This window comes from Onychostruthus taczanowskii, unplaced genomic scaffold (genome assembly GCF_017590055.1).
Source record: "Onychostruthus taczanowskii isolate IOZ18803 unplaced genomic scaffold, ASM1759005v1 scaffold47, whole genome shotgun sequence".
Taxonomy (NCBI): Eukaryota; Metazoa; Chordata; class Aves; order Passeriformes; family Passeridae; genus Onychostruthus; species Onychostruthus taczanowskii.
The window spans coordinates 4,256,317-4,276,656 of record NW_024502236.1 but is presented as its reverse complement, the minus strand read 5'-3'; the positions used below and the strand labels follow the sequence as shown (position 1 = coordinate 4,276,656).

Sequence of the window (20,340 nt, the reverse complement as noted above, 5' to 3'; positions counted from 1 at the left end):
ATAGCTCCTTGGATGGGGCAGTGTGGAATAAAAAGCTGTTTTAAAATGCACAGCAATGGCTCTTGTGCTGGAAGTATCTCCTCAGTTTCGCTTATAGGGCTGGTCAATGGCAGCACAAACATTTCAGTCACCATGCATCAATAACGAGACCATTACACCACACATGCATCCTCCTTCACTCACTCAGTACTAAACTGGCATAAATATTCCACATGACCAAAGGTAAGTGTCCTCCTGCATATTGAACTCGGTAATTTGCTTTCATGGGCTGAAACTCCATTGAAAATTTGTATTTACAAGTTTAAAAAGGGATGTACACAAATGAAATCCTTGCCTCCTTAAAGTGAATGAATATTTTATGATTGATTTCCCAGAGGCATGTTTTTAATTCAAAATCTACAAGCAACTAGAAGTCAGAAAATAATCAGATCTTAAAAATGCAAAGAATAAGAACTACTAAATAGCTGTAATGTTAACCGTCCTTAATCTCCCTGAGCAAATATTCCCTTACTTGCTTTTAAGTCATCTAGAAAAACTCTAAAAATTGAGTTATCTTAAGAAAAGAAGCCAAAACCAAACCCAAACAAAAAATCTAACCAGCAATGCATTATAGTGTAAATGTGTATATCCATGCATTTAAATATAAAATGCAAAGCTGTTAGCTATTATTGAGGTCTCAGTACTCTCAGAAATACATTAACCAGCATTTACAGAATTACCTGTGGAAGACAGTGTTCCTTCAAAAATGAAACAACTTAAATGTTGATTCAGCTAACAAAAAATTACTGATCGTCTTACTGTTCTTTCAAAAACCTCTGTACCTCTAGTGGGCTTTTACAGGGTTTCAACCCAAAAACAGAATAAAAATCACAAATAACAAATCCCTAAAACAAACAAAAAACCAACAAGATTTTCAATGAAACTATCAAATACCCAGCGACAGAACAGCAATACAATTAGATTAATTTCCTCAAACATTTGGGAACACACTTCATCTGGAGAATATATTTTTCCAGCTTCCAAAAGTATTGCATTTAAGACAATAAAATTTAAATTCTGCCAGGATTTCTGACTCTGGAAAAAGCAAGGCTTACAGGACACCTTTAAGATACAGTCCCAGACTAATGCACCATTAAGCCAACATTCAGTACAACTTCATTCACTACACCTTTCGGTAATTCAAAAAAGACAGGCATTTATGCAAATCCCTCAGGTACTCCAAAAGCCTCTTGCAGGAGATGACACTTGTAGCCAGTACAGTTTATATTCAATAACTATTCTAAGAAGTGTTTTGACACCTTGTTAATTTTTTTATTTTATTTTAGTTACCCAGTGCTAAGAAAATACTGATAAATTTAATGAAATTGGGTTGCTGCAAAGAAGCTTCTTTAAAGATAATGAAATCTGGAAAGCACTTAACACATTAAAACAGGACATCAGCAATCCTTTTAAAAAGACTCTTTTGATTTAGTGCTGTAACAGATATTACAGTGTTAAAATCTCACATGGCAATGTCCATCTGAGGTGTAGTCATGACAAATCCAAACCAGCTTTGGAAATTAATGCTCAGCAGGACACTAAAGCAACCATTTAGCTATCTTCTAAATACATACAAACTGTACAAAAGAACTTCCCTGGACCCACTGAAATTTTAATGTTTTTTCTTTAAATTAAATAGTCAAGAAATTACCAGAGCACTGTTAAGAAAAAAAAAAAAAAAAAAAAAAAGAAAAAAAAAAAGGCAGAAGAGAGATAAAGGAGAAGTTATTCAGCAACAAATTTTTTATTTCCCAGCAAGGGCTGAAGCAACTGCTAAGATCTATGACTCTCTAGACCTAAATATTATATTTAATTACTATGACAAAATAAATTGATACATTCATGTGCTTTCCTGACCAGAACTACTCTACATATATTCTTTTTTTGTCACTTCCACTATCTTCTCCCAGACTTCTGTACCATGAGAAATAAACCACCCAGATTGTTGTGCAAAACCTCCAGGAGCACCAAACGATTACAGCTCACTAAGCCATGTTTACCTAGACAAAGCTAAAGCACAAATGCTGTAACTTCGTGAGACACTCCCCAAGTGAAGCACACCATGAGAAATCAGTTCTTCAACCTTTTAAAATGTGCCTAAGGAGAAACTGTAGGCAATATAGGGAAAATAAGGGAATATTAAAATGTTCACTGAACTGCATACGTCCAGAAAATTAATCCCACTTTTGCAGTTGTTGAAGTTTTTCTTTGTTTGCAAACTACAAATATATTTTTCCACCACAATGATTTTAAAGGAACAATAACAAACTTTAAGATCCTTTGCTTACCATATATTACTGCTGCAAAAGATAATGAAATCTGAGAACACAGCTCCTAATATGCTAAAGCACAACAGATCCAATTGCTTTTTACTCCTGAATATTTGGTTTTGATTTTTAATGAATTCTTTGAATGAATGAAAATCTCAGCTGCAAACCTAACTGAGTTTCTGAACAAACATCAGACTTTTAGTTCACCCAATAGATATTTGGTGCTATTTAAGAAATTCTGGACAGTTCACAATTTAGCTAGCAAAACCACATTTATAAGACATTTTTCCGATATCTCAAACTAGCATTTGCAGTTAAACCCTTTTGCTAAATGGAACAGAGACCCACAGTAAATTAACAACACTAGACTAACATTATTTGACTATGAGGGTTACATAATCTATTAGGTGATTCAAAAAACTTGGTATTATCAAGGTGTCTTCTTCTGCAGTTTCAATTCAAGATCATAGGAAAAAATCTTACAGAAACCATTAAGGTATTAATTTAGGAAACTGGCAATGGCTAGCAGATTGCCCACATGAACATTTATTAGAAGACACATTACCCAAACTCATGCACATTATTAGAATGATTAATAGAGGTTGAGATTAGTATGTTCACACAGATAAAACATTTTTATTAACTATATTTCAGAGCTCTTTCATGACTATTAAACTCCTGTAGCAATACTATGTTCCATTTTTAAGTTGGGATGAATCAAAACATGCATTTGTAAAGCTAAAATCAAACTGGTCTGTGAAATAAAAATCTTTAGTTATTTAATAAATTTGGTGTTCTAATGCTTAGCTACTACTGGAAGAGCCAGAAAAAGCCTCTCACTGACTTCCTATTCTCATATTCCCAAGTGTAAAGGCTCCAGCCCACCGCATCAGCCAATGGCCCAGACTGTCATTTTAATTATTACAGATTTGAGGAATGCAGTACAGTGATTACAGTGGCAGCTTGGGATCCAGGGGTCCAATTACTCACTGTGCTGCAGACAGGCTGTCTGACTTCTGGTTTTACTTCTCTGTACCCTGTTTTCCCAGATGGAGTAATAATAGATGGGAACTTCAGAAAGACAATTGAGGATAAATATATAAAAGGCTGTGTGTTACTCAGCAGCTGCAGTACCAGCACTGAGTAAGTATCTTAAACACAGGATTTTAAGTGATTCTCCATCCTTATGGCTGCCTGCAGTAAAATGCTGAAGAGCGCAATGAAATTAGGATCTCAAAAAAAACCAACTCCTAGATCACTGGGAATTGCAGCAGAATCTTGTAGTGAACTAAGAATGAGTGGGGGTAATGAGACTTGCTGTCCCAGAATTATTTTGTTGTTAAGCTCAATTTGCACACCTTTCATTTCAGCAGGAAGGATGCTTTCAGAGTGCTGGTAAAAGCACTTCAGTCTTCAGTTGGCTCAATTTGCAAAGGTTCTGAGCATGGAAACAGCCCTGATCAACAACCCCGGCACCAAATGCACAGAGCTGCACAAGAGCAGGTACTTCAATGGTACTCAAGCACGTGCTTTAAGAGAATCAAGTGTTTAAGTGCTTTGCTTTCTGAAATCCAGGCTTTATTTGTGTCAGAAATCTGTTCAGATGAATGGAGCAGCTGAGACCTCTTCACAGTTTTGATTCAGGCAGCCAAGAAATTTTGAAGGTTCCCTTTGCAAATGTAATTTGGAAAAAGAGAAAAAAAAAAAAAAAAAAAAAAAAAAAAAAAGGCAGAAATTATCAGATGGGGAGCAAAAGTCAGCAATAAGTGGGTGAATTCTCCCACAGCTGCACTCAAAAGAACTTGTGAATCCAGAAGCCTTTTTTTACAACTAATTCATTTAAATGAAATAAATCAGGCTCCTCTCCTACAAATGTAGGGTATCAGTTTGAGAAAGCAAGAATAAGCTCCTTCCCAGGAGCTTGGCACATTATTCACTTCTCCTAGACCTGCTGACTGACTCCAAAAGATATTTCAAACATGGGAAGGATAGCCTATCCCTTTCAGACAGCTCAGGCAGGAGAGGGCACACGAAGAATCGTGTTGCAGCAGCAGCAGCAGGAGCTCCTGCTGCTGCCAGGAATTCTGAAGAGGCTCCCGAGACTCTGACCCCAGCAGAGCTGGCATTCCCCATGCTGAGCTGGGGCTGTTCCCTCCAGGCTGGCACGGAGCACACGGCAGCCCCGCTCCCCTCTGTGAAACACCCCCTTGGATAATGCAGGATTAGCAACAGCCGCGGCTTGGCGGCCAAATTCTGCACAGGCACGGCAATGGAAAAGCCTTTTCCTGTGTTTTTGTTAAGCTGTGTGAAGCCAAACCCAGCCCCGACCTGACTTTAAGTTTTAGACAACAGAAAGAGGTGTTTTCTTCACTGTGGGGATGGGGCAGCAGTGGGAGGGGGTGTGTAGAAGGGATCAGACCCAAACCAGCCCGATCAAAACCTTCTGATTATTTTAGCAGTTTCAGTAATAGCATTTTGAAAAACACTAGAGCAAACCAATTCCATAACAGATGATGAAACAGTTCAAAAGGATGCAATATCTACTGTTTTACAAAAGCCCACAAATCCTCAGTAACTGAATCTTTAAGTCACACAAAATCGACAGAAACACAGAAGCAAGAGCACAGCAGGCACAAGACACAGTTTTTCCTCTAAGACCTGTCGGACCACTGGACTGAAAGGTTAGCGAGCCAACAACTCAGTGGGGGAGAAAATACCCCAAGTGTTCTCATGGTAGAGACTAATTAGATTTACTCCAGCTTTTAAGTGACCACTAAAAAGTAAATGCTGATTACTCTTGCTGTTAATCGCGGCACCAGAGGCACATAAGGAAGGGGAGGCCGTTCCTACACATTCCATTTGGGGTGTGGAAAGGGGGATTCAGTCATCTCATCTCAAGTGTCCCTCCACTCCTCAGATTTCACATGGGATTCTCCAGTCCGGGAAATCTGTGACTCACTCAGACCACGGAACACCACCCCATGACAACAACGAGGAGCTTGGGGATAGTATGTAATATATATCAAGGGGGAACACGACATTTCCAGCGTGTGCTGAAACAAGGCGTGGGAATGTCAGGCAGATTTCCATAGCCACGCAGAGGGCTGCTTGGGGAGGCGGCCAGGACAGGCTGCGCACCCTGCCAGAACACGCAAGCAGGAACACCTCAAACTCTGTGGCAAAGCTCTGCCCCGTGAAAAACCCAAATTCTGAGCACTGTTGGTTACACTGAGAGTCATCCGATGCTGGCACTTAACCCATCCCAGCCACATCTTCTAGATCTGGTGCACAGCTTGCAGAAGGCCACAGGCAGACATTTCTCCCTAAATTACATGTGGTTTTTGTATCTCACTTCATAAAGCTACCAGTAAGGAGTGGGAAAGGAATTGAAAATGAAAAAAAAAAAAAAGCCCTAATAAAAAACTAAACCAACCAACCAAAATCCTACCTGAGAAATAAAAAAAATCCCTCATTCAACATAATCCCAAACCCAATGAAACCCCCAGAAGAGATGAAGTACATGTGAAGGAGGAAATGGGGAGCAGACAACTGCCTTGAAATCTGAGTTTGTGAAAGCAGCAGCTCTCCAAGGCTTACAAGTACACTTAAGCACCATACACAGCTTAATCCAAATGTGGCCTGCTCGTCAAAACCTCCTGCTGCAAAGTTCAGAGATGAAACACGTGTGGCCATTTGTCATGCTGTGACACTCTTCAAACAATAGCTCAGCCTACCTTAAGCAAGTATTTCTTATTCTAACAAGTACAAGAACAGAGCATCACAGAAGTAATCACTCCTAGATACAGATACAGAATATCCCATGCTGTTCATATAATTTACTATTCACCCGGTGTTCCACAGACATTTCAGTCAATTCCTTACCCAGACTCACATACCTATATTTGTTCTTACAAATACTACTGGAGGAATATTTATATTTCGTTCTCTAATGGCACTGTAAAGGACATCTTCGAGTTCACTTGTTGATTATGGTCTGCTAACACTCTAGGCATGAACTTAGAAACTCACTCTGCCAAGTCTTTGCTAATTGTAAGGAATGAGGAAGAACAGACATTCAACTTAGGAACACCACCTGTGAAGGAGCAAGTATTTGACACCTAAACCCGTTCCATTAGTCACTGCTCAATGGTCTTCTGCTGCTGAAATAAAAAAGGGCAGAAACTGAAAGATAATGCAGAGAACTTACACCCCCATCACACATCCATTAAGGACAGGAATCCAGAAATAGCATGTATCACTGAATCTCAACTAACGTGGGAAAGGGTGTTGATCTGAGCTCAGAAATACAGTGAGCAGAAAAGCTTTTGGTTAATTGAGTCTCCTTATTCAAGAGACCAAGAGCAAAGAACATACAAAAATCTATACAAAGACTTGTTTTCAGAACAGAGGAGGACAATATAGAACAGCATGGACAGAGGATGCACCTTTCCAGTGTTTGGTAAACCACTTGCCTATAAACAAGCAATTAAAAGGAAACTCAAACAGATTTCCATTCCCTCTGACACCTACAAAACCAAATCACTGATTATGCATTTAACTCTATATCAACTCCCCAGGAATGAAGTGTGATTAATATACACTGAAGAAATCAATGTCCTCTCCTGGGTAATGCTTTTGAGTTATGATCAATGCATGCAGATAATACATTTCCACACAACTCTGACCTCCTGCTTGTTGGAGGGATCTAAAGATACAGGCATTTACTGATAGCAGTGCACTAAAATGGTGTATTTCTTGGAATAACTATGTTAGGTGGTTTGGCATATGTTAAATCACTTTATGTTATTTTAACCAAGAATGGGTTTCAGATGTCAGAGTGCAACAAAGGACTAAAAAGTAATTCACAGTATTTTATTGACAGTAATAGCTGTGTTTCACTTGGGACCAAGCATCTCATGGTTATGAATGAAAGCCACTTTGTAGACTTCTCAACAGAACAGGCTTTAGCTAACTGAACACAAATACACAGGAATTCCAGGCAAGGTGAAATACAGGATCACAGCCACATAGCATTCAACTATATGTAAAACCCCCATAAATCCGTGTTAGAGACCCAGATGATTTGTGGTTTGGGGTTTTTTTTTTCAAGTGAGTAAAGGGGACACTATAGCTTCTGTTGTTTTAGGAGAGTTCAGCTTATTGTGGATGATGCTTACAAAGGCTGTTGCGGACACAGAAAAGGGTCATATACCTACAATTAAATGAGAAAGGAAAAATCTGCATTAGCAAGATGGTCTCTACTAGCACAGTTCAATTTTTTTTTTCTTTCCAAAACATCAATAAAGCCAAATGAAATTCAAGATAAAACATAAGAACCGGCTTTAGTGAAACCTTGGGAGAAGAGGCTCATAACATCCTGTAAAGACAAAAGGACAAGAAGTCCTTATGACAACGCCAGAGTTAATCTAACAACATTCACAGCATAAATCCCTAAGTAAAATATTAAAAGGACTTGAAGTCATATAGATGTATACAGAGGTGATCATCTGACCCTCACACATAAAGAATAGGACCTGACCTCTAGCCATGCGTCAAATGAGAACAATTTAAATACCGACTTAATTCAAAACCAGTGAAAACAGTACTTACTGCCACAAAGGCATAGCAGAAACAATGGATAGTTGGTAAGGGGAAGTGTTTAACTATCCCTCACTGTAAGGACATACACTCTGAAATAATTTCCCAAAGTTTATGCTGATAATAGTGCCATACATTTTAAGAAGATAATATGCCAACACAAATTTGTGGAAAGGAAACATTTTATATCTGTTTTTAATGAGTTCTTCATGGAGAAAACAATTGTAATAGCAAAAAAATAAAGCTACTTATTATTATTATTGCTTGTTCCATTACTGTCAAGAGAGTTAAAACTGATGCTTGTGCCAAATAAAAAAGTATAAAACAAAGTAACATAGATGTCTGACTGATTTTAGAAGAAAGCATGTAATTTTCTACATAAAATAACATTACCCCAGTAATAAAAGACCTGTTAAAAATAATTCTATTACTCCATACTTGCACATAAGTATTAGCTAATTTGGGACCCTATTTCACAATGCCCGTGAAACCAACAACCTCAGTAAGGCTTTATGAACCCATATGCCAAAGTGACGGTGTTACACCAACCAACTCTGCTGCCCTGTTTGCTCATGTTTTAAATAAGGGCTGTGCTCAAGAATCTGCTGAGTGCATGTGGCACAAAGCTCCTACAAGGCAAGCCAGACTGAGGACCTCTTCCCAGTCCAAAGAAACACCAAAGATCCTGTCAAGTGTCTGTTTTTGCAGCTCTCCCCGTGGGAACACGGGATTACAAGTGGCATGAGGCAGGACAAAGAGCAGGGACCACTTTCACTGCTGAACCTCACTCAATGCCAAACAAAAGCACAGCCACTGGTGAGATGCTTGAAGAGAAAACCCCACCTCCAGGCAGAAGGCCCATGCTGAATTTAGAAGAGTTTATTGGTGAGCTAAAGATGTCTTTGTAAGAACCATCTCCCAAGAACAACAACAACAAAGTCAATGTTTCCAAACCCACTAAATCTTAAAAGATGACTGAAAATGTAACTGACCCAAATATTTTAATTTTTATATTTTACTAAGGTATCCTGTGGAGCTGGAGGATAAATCCCATTAAACTGAACTTAGTTTGTCCATCCCTAAAATAGATTTGACATACAAACACAAACACAAGGTCAAGGTCACAGATCAGCAAGAAAGATTACAAAGAGGACTGATGTAAGAGCTGGCATTTGATCAAAGCTTCTGGATGTATCTTTTTTTTTTAGTAGACTTACCAGAAATACCACTGCACTTCATTTTCTTCACATTGGTACATTGCATGTTTTAAGTATTCCCTACATTTAAGAGCAGCTGCTCTGTCCTTATTTATTTTGATAAGAGCTATTAGGCAGCACAGCAAATAAATTAAGGAAAAGCTCTTATGTTAAATGTAAAGGAAGTGAAAGACACTTTTTGCCATCCTTTTCACTCTATTCAGCCATTGCTAATACACATTAAATTACAATCTAAAAGGAAAATCCACTCAAACACATAGCAAGACCAGTGCTAAAGAATAAGGACCTCAGGTTTTAACTTGCAGCAGTTCAAGACACTTATCATATATAACAATTGTATATTTGGATGCGCACTTCCAAGCACAACACTTGCTTATTTATCCTAATTATCTGTGTGCACAGCATATATTTCTCAATTAACAAAAAGAACCTCAAGGTCTGTGCAGAACACAATCAAACTAACCTCTTCTGTAATCAGGACAACATTTACCTCCTAGAAAGCCTCTCAAATGCTGAACACTGAGTAAGTGAGCAGATTAAACACAGTAGCAACAGTTGAAAGACTCATTAAAACTCAGCTGCTGAAAATAGTCAGCAATGAAAGTCATTTACTGATCTATCCATCCATCCACGCACTGATACATTCTCAAAGCTTTAAACACATGCAGGAGAGTATTTATCTCACAGGTCACGTCTACCACTTGCACCCTTCTGCTGCCTGAACATGAGGAAGAGGTGTCTTGGGTGACACAATGGCATTCAAAGCTACACTGCTGCCACAAAGTTTACATGCTCATTGTAATAGGCAGTAATTTAAAGAATAGTGTGGCTTGTACGCTTAATTCTTAACCCTCACTTTGAACACCAGCACTGCTCTGATGTTAGCCTAGACATGAGTGGGAGCAATTTATATTTAGACAGAGAGATATGTCTATAACTGGGACTGCCTGTGTTAATATTAAAGCTTTTACTGGAACCCATTTGGAGTGACCTGCATAGCTCACTAGTATGTGGGCATCTTGGACATTGCCAGTAAAACCTTCATGCTATCACATACCCTCCTGTACCTTGTTTCAGCTATTTAACATTTCTTTACTGATTTTCCTCCATTTTTGCAGAAGTAGTACATTTGCCACCTGTATGACTGGGTTGTCTCAGCTACTAATGAAAAGCCCTCAAAGGAAAAAAAAGATGGAAAAAAATATTTAAAAACTTGTCTCCTTTTTGAAAATATCCTTCACAAGAATTAGGTTGTCACCCTTTTAAGCTATAGTATTGCCTGAGCTACTAGGGCCAGATACAAATCACTCCTGGAGCCTGGGATGCCAGCTTCTCAGCACTGTGGTATAGGTGCTTTTAACTCTGATAGTGATTCATCAGACCTTAAAACAGTCACTGGTTTAAGATCAAATTGATTTAACTTGTAGACCTCAGTGCAGTACAATTCTGCTCTTCCTTAGTCCCCCATTTTGTAAGCGCTTTCAGCAAAATGGGAGAAAAGGGGAGGCTGGTTATTTTTTTTTTTCCAAGTGGAATTTCTATCCTTCCTACTTCGTGTAAAGCTGATAAAGCTTCTCACTGCATTGAAGAGTTAGAAAGGGAAAAATAAAAAAGTAAATCAGGCATTGATTATAACTAAGCAGCAGAAGTTCCTTCCACATCCACAAATCAGCAGCTTACTTTGAGAACCAAGTACACATGAAAATGTGTATATAGGACATTTCACAACTAAAAACATTTTAGGAAACACATCATTATTAGCAGTACAGCTGCCCAACATGTGAAACCCTACAGCAAATTTATTTGGAGTCACATAGCTTTTTTAGGTTTACAAACACATGAAAAACCCTTTGCTTTAACTGAGCTGTATTACAGTGAGTAACTATTCATTCAGTTGTCATGGCAAGTCTTCTCTCAAGCTTATACTGTAAAAACCCTCTTTAATCTTCACAACCAAACCTTTGATAAAACAAGTCAACAGCCATTGTGGGTTTGGGTTTTTTCCTTTTAAATACAAGCTCACACTCTTTACACACAAAACCTGCAGAAGCAAGGGGTTTCTTCTTGCTCTGAACTTCAGATCAAATCCCCCACTCATCGAGCTGCAGGGATGTGCATGTGCAGGCTGCTGTCAGTAGCCAGTGCTGGTTTTGGCTGTGACACCACGTAGAAAATATCTTCAATCCAGTTCTTATCCATTCCTCTTTGGAGAGCTGGAACAGGCATCTTTCCACACAGTGATCCAAATGTAAAGCACTTCAAGGGTGCTGTCTTTTAAAAGGGGGTAATGACAACCAACCAGGCAATACAGCAACAACAAATATGACAGCTAGCAAAAAGTATTTCTGGTCAATTTAGTAGTCAACAAGAGTCCACAACAATGGATAATGTTGAAGGACTGGATGGAACTATCAATCCCCAATTCTGTAAAGGTACGATTTTTACTCATTTTTTAGAAAAATTATTGTTCGTAGTTATATTTACATGTGTGAAATGTCAAATATGTTTCTAAAAATCTTAAAACAGCCTATTGATGAACAGTGTAGTACTAAGTTCTTGAACTTTGTACTTCCTTTCTACTTACTTACTTTCCCTGACGTAAGTACACCTATGAATTTTAATGGACAATAAAGTAATGGCAAGGTTATGCACACATGCAGATCTGTTCATGAGAGAGGCATCTAAATGAGTCAAAAAATATTAAAGTTACAGACATATGCATAGGCCAGAGGGGTATCTACCATGCTAAAACCCAGTAACACATCACCAGTTTAAGCATCATGACTACTAAAAGCAAACTAGTTAACATTTAAAGTTTCAGCGTTCTTCTATCATTGAGGACACAGCATAGGATTTCCAAGATGTGTAACATCAATTATTCCAGAGTTCCCATTCCTCCAGTTGTTCAACACACAGCAGCCATTGCAGGTGATTCAGTTTCCTATATGCTGAAAGTCTGATACCGATTCATCACCAAATAAAATGTGTAACAATGAAAGGCAGTGGGATGTAGGTGGTGAATTTCTCTCTGCAAATCTTGTCTCAGCCTTGGGGGAAATAGCTCAAAATTACAGTTTTAATTTATACACTTGATGAGAGTACTGAAAGAATGTGGTGAGAGTGGGGGAAGTTGTCATAACTGAAGACCTGAAAGTCAAGAATCTAGCAAATAAACAGGGGAAACTGCACCAAAGTAGCTGAAGCCATGTATGATGTAGTATAAAGTCATTATCTGATAGTTATTATCTATAACCACAACTCTATCAATTCAGCTGATCAGCTATGTATTATTTTCAGTTTACCTGCCATAGCAGATGTTTGGATATGGCTGACAGGTCACAACCCACGTTCTCTGTGTTCTATAAAGCCATCTTTCTTTGATGTAACTGGAAGAGTCATCTCCCAGCTCAATGTAGCATCAATAACTCCAGTGTTTTCTAAATCAATATATAGTAAGGCCTTGTCAAGAAACTGAAGTAAGTTTCACTGACTGCCTGCATTGCTAATAAAGCACTTTTTTTTGGTTCCTTTTATTTTTCAGTCTATACATAATCTTGCTAAAGAAGGATAGTTTTGTTCAAATTCTGTTGCTCAATTTCATCAGTGAGTGAGAACAAAAGAACTCAAATTAACACATTAATGTGATTTCATTCAGTAGCAGTTAAGACTTGTGAGTACCTTCAGAATCTTACAGAACCACAAACTCCCAAATACCCAATAAATGCTGAAGCAAATCATATTGGAAAGGGAGGTACAAGCCAAAGAGGGCAACAGAAGAATAAGAGAGGGAAAAAATCCCATAAAAAACCCACAACCAGAAACATTTTCTCAAAGGGACTTAATGCTCTTAAAATCATACAATTTAAAATCCATGTTGAGAAAAAGCCAGAAGTTTTAGTGGGCAGGTGAGCATGCCTTCAGTCTCCCAGGAAACTTAGCAAATTGTTACCTCAGCACCCTAGTTAGCAATGTCAGGAGAATGAGATCAGGACTACACAGGGATGTGAAATGAACCATCTACTGACTGGAATTCCTGGGAAGCATACGAACCAAAGCTAGTGTGAATGAGATAAAGTTACCACTCCATGTCTGGGGTGAAAAAAAATACAGGTTAATAAACTTTTCAAGTTCAGTGCAGAAACTCATACCTTTCAAATGTCAGTGCAGGATCTTTGTGAATCTGGTTTTCACTCCTCCCTGCCAAAAATAAATACATTATGATCAGGATGTAGAAACTTATGGTGGAAAATAATTCTATTTCTATAGTAACAGGAAATTAATTTTGTTAATTCAGTATCAGCTCACAAAAGGGAGCCTGTCTTACTTCTTAACACAGTATAAACAGATTCATATAAAGTTTTCCCCAGAAGCTGGTTATCCTTGTGGTTGATTTGTGAGGGTATTAGAACTTGACAAATGAGCAAGCTGGTAAAGGTAACCTACCAGGAGAGAGGGGATAGCTCTCCTTGCCTGGTTAATACTACCCACTTGGTAAAAAAAAAAAAGCTGTCATTAGGAGATTATCTTTATTCTAACGCTATCCATTTATTCCCACTATCCATTTACGCACCATGACAAAAAAAAAAGTCCCAAACAACCAACCAAAATGAAACCAGCAACACACAACACACCCATGGCACTGCATTCTGCTTCTCTAGAATCTTACTCATTTTCTCCTGCTCTCCTCATTACCCTCACTCAGTCTTCCCACAGCTCCCCACTTCCACAACCCACACTAGTGTAGCATTAACGACATCCAAAGACCATTCCACATTACACAAAACACAGCTGTTATTGTAATCTTTCCCCTGAAGACACTCTGTTCATATAAGCCTTTATTTTAACTTGTTTTCCAATTGTTTTTCAATTGTTTTTCTCTTGCCTTAGATTAAGTTTAGAATTTCTCATCTGAATTCTACGAACATTAATAACTTTCATTTCTATCCACATAACCTAACCACTTATTGTGTCCTCTTTCCTTACCCTTTTGTTTCCACAAACACTCATTTCTACTGTAACACTCAGGCACCTCTCACACAGGAAATTCCATTATGCTTTTGCACTGCTCCCCAGGCGAAGATCATCTACACTCTGGAGGCTCTTTCTTCCTCTCCTCCAGCAGTAAATTACCACAGCAAAAATTAATCCAAATCCACCAAAATACCTCCTGCAAGACCACAAGCCAAAACACAAATTATATATGTTGCTTGCCCTTCCTCACAGACTTATTTGTTCCCTTTTCCTCATCATAGTCTATATGAAGTTTAAAATAAATACATCTGCACTTGTGAGATGCTGACAAGTTCAGCTGGACAGCAATTAAATGAAGCCCTAGAGCAACACTGGCCTCCAAAATAAGTATGTTTTCTCTTCCTCTTACAGAAGAAAAAATGCATTTATTGGTTTTGCAGTACAACAATATGTGCTACTGTAATAACAGTTTTCACCCAATGCCTTTATTTTACTACATATGATTGGAAGGGAAGTAAAGAATGATATACCCTAAAATATCAACAGAACACACAGACTAATGATAGGAAGAAAAGGGAACAAAAGGCCTAAAATATAATGTAGAAGGGCTAAAATACAGTATCAAAGGGCTCCCCTTCTCTTGAGCTGCTACTTTTTAGAAGTCTAGTAAAAGCTCTTTCACTTCTCCAGCTGGTACAATGACAATACCCCTACCCTGATGCAACCTGCTCTCACTTCAGAGGGCACAGAGGCAAAAAAAGACCAGAGAGTGAAAAAATACTGCTCCTAGGAAAGAAAGGAGATACTTCTTTTCAGAGAGACCACTTACTTTTAATCATGACAACAAACAATGACAAATGGATGAGGAAACTTTTGGGGAGCAAGGTGGAGGCTGAGGGAGCACGTGTCCCAGGGACTGGCTAAGCATAAACCCAGATGTCCTCCAATGAAACCAAGGAAGCTTTCTGTGTCCCAGCTGCCTTCATCAAATAACCTTCCCAGCCCAGACAGCAGACGTCATACTTCAAGTCTCCATTTTTTTTAAACATAATTTCTCCACCTCAAATCAGAGTGGTTTGATTTACTGGGTCAACGTCTGAATTCTGTTTTACTGCAAATAAAACATAACCCTTGCTTCCAAAATTACCTTGGTATCTTCCTATAAAATCATGTACACCAGAGCTTCTCGTAGCCCTTTGGAAGGTGAACAGTTTGAGTGACCAAGAATAACCTACCAGGATGCAAAATCCACTTGCCTTCTTTATATGCTGCCGGGTTTATGAGAGCAAGTGTGTCTGTGCTTGACATTTGGCATAATTACAATTGTAAAATGTTTTATATTCCTGTAAATTCAGACTATGACCACAAAGTGCTTACAAATTGAGATGAGATGCAGAGATAACAAAGATTAAGAAAGGAAAGATGTAGGGGAAAAGTAGATACAAAGAGGAAGAAAGCATCAATGCCAGGAAAGACTGTGAGACTGTTCAAGCTGCCTGACCAGCATGGAGCCCTAAACTACAAAAAACGACAAGCAGAAACAAGTTAAGGTGGGATACTGCACACTGTAAAACATTATAATCAGTTTGCCGCACTAAAATATAAAGCCAGAGGTGAAATTCTAGGTAGCATAGTCCCTAAAACACCAGCTATATTTCTCTACCACGTTATAGGAAGCATTTCCAGTGAACTGCAGTAAACTTTGTCACAATGCATGTGAATGGAAAGTCCAAAATTTTCAGGGGTTGACACTGTTTTTATGGTGATTTTGACCAAAGGAACAAGAAGAAGGACTGGAAGCTCTAAAACATCTTGACTAATCTGTTGCTGAAAAACAGATGGGCGGGAAAAAATGAGAAAAAACAGTAAATTACTGTGTATCCATCACCACTCAAAACCAAAAAGCTTCACTTATATGGGGGCATGGTAAGATTCCAAAACAAAGATTAACAGACTTTAAACCATTCTTGCAATTCACTTCCACATGTAAGAGATAAAGCATGCACTGAATGCAACTTATTTTTGCCAGCTGCTCGGTAAGACATGAATGATTCAAGAACACAGAGTAACAACAAGCTTCTTTTTGCTAATGTATCTGAAAACATCTTTCTTGTATTTCCCACGAATTCTTATATTTCACTTCAGTTACTTTACTTGAAGCAAGTGTCTATTTTTCAAGAGCAAGCATGATCCATGTTCCTCACAAATAATAAGCAAAAGAAAGCTAACAGTATTTATGAAGTCTTTCTAATGCACATCCAGAAAAACCAGACTATTTGATAGGGATATGTATGCACAACCTTTGCCACTTCAGGTACTAAAACCTCCCTTGTTTAACATTTCTTTTTGTATAATTGGCAAATTTGATTATGAGCTTAATTTTTGCACAGTAAAGCTCACCCAGCCAGTTTTGATTTCAAACTGGCTTGCACTCCATCATGACTAGCTGAATGCTACAAAAACCTTTGACATCACAACCTCATAAATCTTGGAGAACAGAAGAAATTTTTGTAGGAGCAGGAAACTGTTGGTAAGATACTTCTTCCACCGCTGACTGTACTTGGTCAGCTGTAACTATGTGCAAGTGTCCACACTTGCAAATTACAAAAAACATGCATCTGAACTACCCTTCCATGAAATTATTTTCTCTGGTAAAATGACAGTCACAGTTAGAAAAGCTGAGAAGAAAATGTTTGAAGCTGACCAAACATCAGGGGCTTTTCTGATGAAACATACAACCATAATCTAAAAACTTAATAATAATACCAATAAAAAATAATCTTAATGTACTCCACCACCAAGCTGCAGAGTATAAGCAACATCCTAAGTACAGAAAGGACTTTCACAGACTTAGCCATTCACTACATGAATCCGGAATTAAAATCCCAAAGTATTCTGGATTTACATGAACTACAGAATTAAATTACATATTGCTTATACATAAACTGAGGTCATTAAAAAACCCCACTCACAAGCAAACTAACAAGTAAGAGGCATTTCAGCTACCAAAGACCTGCTTCAATCTGACATCTAAATATCTGATGTTAGATGGCTGCTGCTATTTTACAGACTGATCACAGTAATTTCACTCCTACGTTGTTCACCAGGACCTCTCATTACAGGCACTGTGTGGGTCTAAACCATGTTGGAGGCTACCGGGTACTGTCAAAATAGCAAGAAAGAGATTCCATCTTGGAACAAAGGAGAACATTTTAGGAACATCCATGAACATACCACAGCAGTGCTTTGGAATTTTGCTACTCTACGCAAGAGGAACATCAAGAACAGGAGAAGATTAAGCAGCTTGCTCAGTAACACATTGACTCCATATCCATAGCAAATAAAGATTTTCTGAATTTTGGCTGAATTACAAGACATTCCCTCCACAGTTTGTGGGTGTTTTGGTTTTTCTGGGTTTTCCCTGTACTAGTGAAACCAAACAACAATTGGGTACCTTAAACTTGAGGAAACAATGGTGCTTACTACTAAAGGAGTAGAAATTGCACACTACAGTAAATGATTTGTCTTCCAAAATAAGACAAATTACTGGCATTCCCATCACCCTCAGGTGGACATGTATGTCAGTCAAATGCAGTAATATGGGTGCTTCACTATATGTGCTGAAACAACGTTCTTTCCAAAAAAAAACACATCAGTACTGAACTAAAGTATTAGTACTGAAGCAAACATGAATGATGACATTATGATCAAAAATATAATTCCACCAACTTTCCCTATTTTTCAGGGACCTAACATGAGGAAGCAGGCCTAATAAACTGTGCAAGAACTATCACATGGAAAACATGTAATACAGTGCAAAAACCACTGCACAGCAGCTCTTCTGATCCACTGACCACTTTCAGTCTCTTTCCTAACCAAGTACTATGAAGTCCTTTCTATCCTGAAGCAAGGGTCTCTCACAGACAAGTATGTCTGTACATATATCCAAGAACTTCCTGCCCAAACAGGTCCATTTTTAATTCCTTGCTTTAGAAAGCTCTTAAAACCTGGCTTTTACCAGTCTAATTCAACTGCAGTACACTCAGATGGACCAGAGCACAGGGTGTGCATTCATCCCTGGTTCCACCAGTGAAAAGGCAGAACTGCAGCAGCCTGTGCCAGCAGCTGTGAAGGAGCTGATGCTGCAGCAGCAAGTGAATCCAGACAGACAGCTTTTTTTTGCATGTGCTGAACTGCTCAGTGGTGCCCAGCCTCTGGAATGCTGAATTACTCCAAGCCTGACTGAGCCTCCTCTGCAAGTCTCCTGAATAACTAGAACTAAGCCTGCAAAAATGAGTTTGCTCCCCCTCAGTAATCAATATTGACATTATTTCTGATGAGTTTGTACAAACTCAAATTCTAGCTTCAGATGTTGGAAGTTTCCAAATTAACCACATTTAGTCAGTACCTTTGCTCCTATACCTATTCATTTGTAGAACTCACAGATACCTGCCACACTGTTCTCTTTGCCAGAGTGAGAGAAAATGGATCAAGCAGTTGCCAGTGGCTCAGTCATCTAAGTCTGGGAGGAGGGGAGGCATCCCAAACCTTCTAATTGCTAATAGTCAGTGCCATCTATGGTTGAGGCTGCAGAAACGAAGATCCAAAAAAATTTTTTAAAAGGGTTTTGGAACTTTTGGCAAGATTTTATAAATGGCTTCAGGGAACAGATTACATAAAAAACGACAAATAATTTTCATCTATTCTAGATCATTTACCACTGTTGCATTAGGTAAGGTGCTAGTATCAAAATCAGGTCCAAATTCTTTATATGATTTTACAACAAAAATATCTTAAAAACACACTGAAATTTTAAAGTACAGCTTTCTATTTTCTTATCTCTACCACGCTCATCTCCTCAAGTGAAACTCATCTCATTTTTATTAACAGGTCCATTTCAACCGTTCAACCTGGCTCTGTTGCTGCAGATGCTTTGTCCAGTGGTCAGGAAAAAGATGCCAGGGAATATTTCATCATGCCTTACAAAATCCTCCCCCATCACCCCAACAAACTACCAGCAACAGACTGTATTTTCCGGGAAAGTTAACCAACACAAGAGACACAATAATTCCCTCTAGAGGTTTCGCAGCAGTCTCAGTTCAGTACACAAGACCATTAATTACACAACTGCCTTTAGCATTTGCAGGATTCTGGTAGTGACAGCAACGGTTGAGTTAAGTCTGCCTTCAGTATCTGCACCGAAAATCTATTTACTTGAACTTATGCAACACTTCCACTTCCTTTCTTCTTTATTATGGTAGGCCATGGTAACAGAAAGAAAAGGGGTGGAGATGGGGAACAAGCATTGTGTAATCTCAAGCAGGGCACAGCTACCTTTCAAAAACAGATCTAATCTGGAATTCAGCTCTAAAATCTGCCTAAACTGGTAATAACACTCAAGCACCAACTCTTACTTAAAACTTAGATTAAGTATTTCCAGGGGAAAAACTGTGTAATACAGGTAACCAATACTGGAATCAACTGCATACTTTCATTATAAGCAAGAACTGGTTTTAAAATCTGATTTATTTGGTGGGGGTTGTGTTTGGTTTTGGGTTTTCTTCCTCATTTGGTCTTCGCCATCACCCCACCCATAATACAGCAGTCTACCCCAGGCCAAATAGTATTCCAAAATTCTCAACAAGATTCTAATGTCATCAGTCATGCTCAATCAGGAAAGCTGGTACTAGAAGTTTTAATTCAGCAAACATCCTTCTACTTCCATTAAAAAAACCCAAACAAACAAAAAAACCACCAAAAACCTGGGATAAACACAGGCTACTCAAGCTGATATATTCCATGTCACTAAGAAAATCAAGACAAAATGAAAAATAACACATCATCAGTCCACTTTTAACTATGATCAGAAGTGTCTACCTCATATCTCTAATGCTACACTGAGAATTGACAAAAAACAAAATGAAACAAAACCCCCACAACTCTAAAAACTGGGTCTTCTCAACAGAGTAATTATAAGAAGTCCCAAAGCAGTCACAGCAATCTTGACTGGTAAAATGTTTTCAAGGACTTCGATTTAATCACATGTCATTTTCTTTTCCTCTGATCATTTATTTAAAGTCATAGGTTGAATTATTTATGAACAAAAGTTAATTGCATTGAAATGCAGTATTGCCCTGTGTTTATCTAACACCTTCTTCACAACTCAACCTCCTGTCACCAACTGGTTAAAATCTACAAAAACTGAATACAGAATTGGAGATAAGAATTAACCATTTCAAATTCTC

The 20,340-nt window shown here is 38.4% G+C and overlaps 1 protein-coding gene across 11 annotated transcripts in view; it reads right to left on the bottom strand.

The window, feature by feature from the left end:
- NRIP1 (nuclear receptor interacting protein 1) overlaps window positions 1-20,340 on the bottom strand; it is a 141,299-nt gene that overhangs the window by 9,760 nt on the left and 111,199 nt on the right. For 8 of the 11 annotated variants that reach the window (XM_041414767.1, XM_041414763.1, XM_041414764.1 and 5 more), the window contains one exon: window positions 13,273-13,321. The exons of the other annotated variants lie outside the window; for them this stretch is intronic. The gene's annotated coding sequence lies outside the window, so the exon portion shown is untranslated. The remainder of the gene's footprint in view (window positions 1-13,272; window positions 13,322-20,340) is intronic. 11 annotated transcript variants of the gene reach the window in all.